The 6118-nt window shown below is 39.2% G+C and overlaps 1 protein-coding gene across 1 annotated transcript in view; it reads left to right on the top strand.

Annotated features, from left to right (window-relative positions):
* The window catches only part of LOC101846868 (UPF0764 protein C16orf89 homolog), a 43758-nt gene that overhangs the window by 8106 nt on the left and 29534 nt on the right, over positions 1 to 6118 (top strand). The window lies entirely within an intron of this gene.

The raw sequence follows: 6118 nt of genomic DNA, 5'->3' as shown, positions 1-6118 counted from the left end.
CCCCCCCCTCCGTTTATTCGATACCTTAGAGTACTGTGTTGAAAGGAGGATTAAAGCTATACAATTTCGAATTTTGTCGTTACAAAAGCATAAAGGGTTAAACAGTGCGTGGACTCCTATTTCTTTTACCTCAGATCAGGCAAGGCTTTTTACCTTTGCTAATAGATCATGATGCTTGTGTTGAAATGATTAAATATACAATTAGAACACTCTACGGTAAACGAAAGACACTAATTGACTGAAAAACCCAACTAAGTTCTGGTTTACCAGAAATACTTTTTTGAAAGTATTGAATCTTTATCTTTCCCATCTCTGCTAAGTTGAATGTGTGGAATCACAAATATCTGACAAACAATCTCGATGAACCTTTCCAGCCTCCCTGATGATCTTAGTGATAGATTCGTATATCACTTATCTAAAACAGGCTATTATTTTTTACCTCTAACATATAGGTGCACAGCTATTCCACTGTTTGTTGGTTATAATAAACAAACTGTCTGGGGGAAATTTCATTTATTGGTTTTAAAACATCACGCAGCAAGGAAGTATTTTTAGAAAATCCAGTAAAATTGTTGAATTGTTTAAAAGATCTGTCCTGGAAATCTTGTATAGGGCCACTTTCAAGGTAAATTTTCAATATTGACTATCTAGCACACAAGAATGAGTTCATATTCTTGGATAAATTCGATTCAGTCTAATTTAGCTGAATTTGGGCAAACTGGCACATGGTACAAAATGTTGGTGGTCACGCCCTATTGGAAATGCCTTAAGTGATTTTGAGATGACATTTGCAGTACCGAGTATAACAGGTTTCCGCTAGGTTAAAATTATGCGTTGCTCTATGAACCAACGCTGGAAATAGAAGGATATATATTTATTTTAAAAAACAAAAGAACTTAGATCCACAAGTTGCCTGTATTCTGTTAATTTTAAGTGGTTTGGTTTATTTGACCATGTTGTTAGTCTCTACGGTGTTGTCGATTTGACAAGGGTAAATGTTTGTAGAATAAAAACCCGGTTAAATAAATCGAGGAACCGTGATAAAAGTATGTGGTGATATTTCTCTAGTTGTGTCATAGTTTACTTTCTTGTCTGTCACGGAGTTTGTAAATATCATGTAGCTGTGCTGTGTCCAGTGTCCGTTCACCTGTGCAATATCGTCAGTCGTTGTCTACCACTGAAATTAGTAGGACTTTTTAAAAATGACTAAAGCCAAGCTTTCAAACATGGCTCATTCGTCGTTCTTTATGACAAAAGGCCATGCCTCGAACACTTGTTCAGGCAGAATCCATGCTCTGATACCAAACGTCAAAATGAATTAATCGCCACCATATTTCTATTAAGATACATTGTTATCTCGGGCGAACTACGCTTAGTAATATAAATGATAGTGATTTCTATACAATAAAGCCAACAATAACACTAGTAAACTTTTCTTTTGAATTGAAAATTTGGTCATGATGACTTTATTAACGGGGCCACGTCCGAAGACAAAAATCTTTCTCTTGATGTTAAGAACATTTGGGACACAGCGACAGAGTTATCGTGACATAGGCATGGAATGGATTGGATATTGTGAAATGCAACAAAAATGTGTTGATTGTGGTAAAAAAAACAACAACAACCCATTGGAATAATGTGTCAAAGTGCTCGTCAGTTTTACAGAAACGATTTAGATGCGTGATTACAGCACGTCAGAATCTGATTGTATGAGGCACATGTCGATCTGGTGTAACCCATCCATTGCAATCAGCTCTAATAGCAGGCGAAAACCGCAACTAAACTGGCGTTAATGTTTTACACACGGCTGACGGATATAGCACTCAAGATGATACAGCAGTGGCTGTGAACGTCCGTGATGAGTCGGATGAATAATTAATATGGTTAGAGCAAGCTCTTTCTGTTTCATTCTGCCCCCCCCCCCCCCATACACACACATACACTCTGAAAGTGAAAGGCCGCTGTGCCCAGTGAACAATTCTAGCTTGCTCAGTTTCGTCTGTTCGCGGTAAAATCGGGATAAAAACAGATTGATTTGTCTGCTCATCCTATCTAGGTCTTTGCATGCAGGTCTAAAAATTGGATGACAAACAGAATATAGACGCCCATTAATGAATGCCTCTGGAAAAACGGGTTATGACACGTTTTCTTTGATTTTAGCCTAAGATGGGTGAAAAAAAAATAACCCGGAAGGGGGGGGGGAGGAGGTGGTTTACAGCATACGCAGCTGGCATAATTTAACAACATCACACTTTGAATCACGCTTAGGAAGCAGGTCCAGTAGACGAGTGAGTAGCCTACTTTTTGAGACTCACGTGGAGACATCGAGACAGTCTTAAGAAGAAAAGTACGTCCTAACACCAAGGACCTTGGAACAATTAATGGATTCTCCTCTTTCTCTCTTCGCGGCGCCGCATAACCTTCTTGGCTTACACTGAGATGTGGGGGCAAGGTGGTGTGGCTGTCTGAAAATGATAAATTTGTAGGCTAGGTTACTGTAAATTAGTCACTGTAGTAATTCTGTGTTTGCATCCAAAAAGCGGTATTCAATATTGGACCCAAAGAAATAAGATTTTTCTTATTATAGGGCGAAGACCTTTTTAAAACATTTTTGTTTGGGGTGCCATGCAAAGTCACGTGCCTATTGGTGTGCATTAATAATGAGCTAGAATTTCTTAAACACTGACAGAAAAAAACCATCAAGCTTATAACTATATGCAACTCTACCTGAAGGTAGCGTGGAGGGGGGTGAGGGCGGGAGTGATGAGTGGGGGAGGCGGGAAGGGGGTGGGAAGGGCGATTGTCGGAGTTAGAAAAGGAGGTGGCCGGGATGAGGGTTAGGGTTAGAGGGGAAGGTAGAAAGGTGATGTTCGGGGTTAGACGGGGGCACGGGTTAAGGTTTGGGTTAGAGGCTAGAAGGAGCGGGGGTGATGGTCGCGGTTCGAATAGGAAGGGGCGTTATTGCAAACGGCGAAGGGGGTGGGGGGGGGATGGTGTAAACATACATGGCATATTAATGGTGCTAATACGAGGGCTCTTAATCAGTTCTGATACTTTAGCCGGATCACCAATGACAAGTCGGTAACGGCGATAGAATGTTATGGATGAGATGTATATTTCCACTTTTGGTATCAAGTTTCTTTATATTCTGGCTTACACATGTCGAACGGATTCGTTTGCTGTATTTGCGTATTCAGTTAAGTTCTCTGGATTTAGGTTAGCTAATAAGTTTGTCTCTTCTGTTTTGGTGCGTTTGTATAACAACCCAACTAAAATTCTAATGACATCCTCGGATGAGTTTGATACGTAAACGTTGTTCTTTATATAAATGAACACGTTTTATAAGAATTCTCTTCGTGAGGCTTTTTTTTAATCACCAAGGGTAACGATCTGTTGTTGTGAAGTTAAATACTTATTATACATGAGTCAGTCCAGCCGACCTACGCAAGCTGAATAATTGATAGCTTGTTTACAATGACTCCGTGAAAGCGTTCTACCAGTTCGGGAAGCGAAGGCACACGTCACAGGTCCCTTGCGGCTTCCTCTGTACACGGGTGACTCGGAGCGGAGAACGACTTATCTCCCCTTGAGGTTCAGGGAAGAGACGACCGTCTTAATGACAGCGTGAAAGGACTATCGAGTTACATGATGTTGGTCTATAATCCAATCAATAGGCACTAGTGAGCTTTTAGCTTTCGATGAAATGATTTGTGCAGGTTCTGGAATCAGTTTTTCAGTAGGAATTTCTAGGGAAGCCCGCGTCTTGTCTCATGTATTCATTGAACACTAAAAATTAATTCTGTTTAAATATTATGAGAGCAGTGTTAGACCAGCCGGTATCATGCTGAACTAGGAAGGAGATTAATTGTTGTGAAGGTAATTATTCAAGATACTCGGCTTTTTTTCCAGTAGGATAATAAATTGGAGGTCCTCCTTTTTCTTGAAGGGTTGGGTATCTCTTTTGAGCGATAAAGAATTGCACTTACGAGTACAAAATTGTAAGTTAAAATTTCCGGTAAATAGATTGGGTGTTGTATCCATAGAAAAGGCCCATGATCTATTCATTAAATGTTTGTTTCGTGTAGATGCCAATGACTACTCAGTTAATGACTGATGTATGGTAGGGGATCATTTTTTTTAATGAAGGGGGAGCAAGGAGGGGAGGGGGCAACTTTATTATCAAAATTCGTTAAATATTTGAAGCAAAAAGAAACATTCCATAACCGTGGAACTTGGAGGTTACGTTCTTTGATCTTGAGGAAACTATAGGAGTTAAAAAGAGAATTTAGCTTCCATGACACCGTAAAAAATGAAGGCTTTGTACACACTTTGGATAATATAAACATTGTACCGCCTTTGCATGCAAAATTAGTCCGGTTTATCTCCCGTGTTCTCTTACTTAAACCTTGAAGTTGGCAAAACATATGAGGGATCAACAATGAAGAGAGATGGACGGTCATTCTATAGTGATCTAACTTAATGGAGCTGTTGCTAAGTTGTGTTAGTATCCCATTGACTAAAAATGAACAATTTACTGATAATATTACTGTGCTGAAATTGGGCGTTAAATCCAAACCAAACTATCAAACAGACTAAGGAGATCATGGCCCTTGCCGTGTAACTGTCCAAAGCCATTTCACTTCTACACTTAGCTTCTCTTTGAAATTCCTGTCAGGCTTTTTCCTCTTTGTGTTTCCGATTCTCAAAATTTTCGAATTCCTTGTACTTGTCATATCATTCTTTGCGTTTTATTCGTTCTTTCTTTGTTTACTAAATGCAGCTGTGTTACGTCTTCAGTGACTTCATTTAGATTGCTGATTACGTTGGAAGCTGGCAGCTTCGACCTTTTAACTAGGGTCAAACCACGCTTAATGGGATACAGTTTCCTAAAAGGAAGACGGAAACACTCAACATATTAAATTTATCAACCCGAGAGCCGACTTCATGTTTTTACGTGGCACGGCAAAGGGTGTATGTCGTTAAAAAAAAATTAAAAAATTAAAAAATAAGATAAAATAAATATATATATATATATATATATATATATATATATGCGTCGGTCGCTGTCTTGTCTCACCTTCATTTTTTTCAAATAGAAGATATAGATAGGTATACTGTGTCTGCTGCTTTATTTTCTGAAGGTCTCGTTTATGGAGCGTGTTAAGAGTAATATTTTGATTTTTAACGTTCTTCTCGAAACAATTTAGACAACCAAAGCACAGAGCACAGGACATTATGTTACTATCGTTTAATTATAACATTTCAAGACATTTATAAAGGTGAATATTGTATACTAAACAGTAGAAGAAAATAATACTTATTTATCAGTGAGCCTTGGAACTGACAAGGAAACAATTCGTTTTAAATTTCAGTTCCAGTTAGACGTTACAGTAGTCGACTGGAAAATAAAAAAAAGTTAAAATGACTAGATCTAGTATTAAGATGATCATGCGAAAAAAATAGGTGTCAGTTGGAAAGAAGTCTGATGATAGCTCTGAAGTCTCAAAGTCTATCTGGACTCGAAAGTCCTAACCAGAAAAGAGGTATGAGGAAAACAATAAGCCTTTAGTAACCAAGAAAACATAGTGGTCACTTACAGAAACCGCTAGGCTTCGGAGCTTGTCTCCAGGAAAAATGAATTATGATCCCCGCCACCCCCACCCCGCCAAACACTCGCCCGTTCCTCGGTGTGGACGCCGCCAGCGGCATTACCCCAGCGGTATTACCAATGCCAAAACTGGTCACCAGGGATGGTCTATCTTTTCATCGGACGGATATTAACGCAGACAAAAATAACGACGGTATGAACAACAGCTCTCCGAGATATGCAAATTTCTGCACATTTGTAAGCTGTACGAATTACAGAAAGAGAAACTCCGGTAGTCACATTGACATTCTGTTTTCCTGCTAGGCGAAATGTTTTTCTGCCCCCGTTTATGACTCTTCGGGACGAGGGGGGGGGGGGGGGTGTTCATGTTTCGACTTCAGTCTACATTGTTGGGAATGTCTGTAGTTATCAAAACTGAGAAAGCCATCTACTCTTGTTGAAATCAGATATGTACTACATGCATTTACATGTATTTGGATTAAAAAGGAACTTTTGTAATATTACTTCTGT

The sequence above is a fragment of the Aplysia californica genome, unplaced genomic scaffold (genome assembly GCF_000002075.1).
Source record: "Aplysia californica isolate F4 #8 unplaced genomic scaffold, AplCal3.0 scaffold00088, whole genome shotgun sequence".
Taxonomy (NCBI): domain Eukaryota; kingdom Metazoa; phylum Mollusca; class Gastropoda; order Aplysiida; family Aplysiidae; genus Aplysia; species Aplysia californica.
The sequence above is the reverse complement of the archived record's forward strand: the minus strand, read 5'-3'. Positions and strand labels throughout refer to the sequence as shown.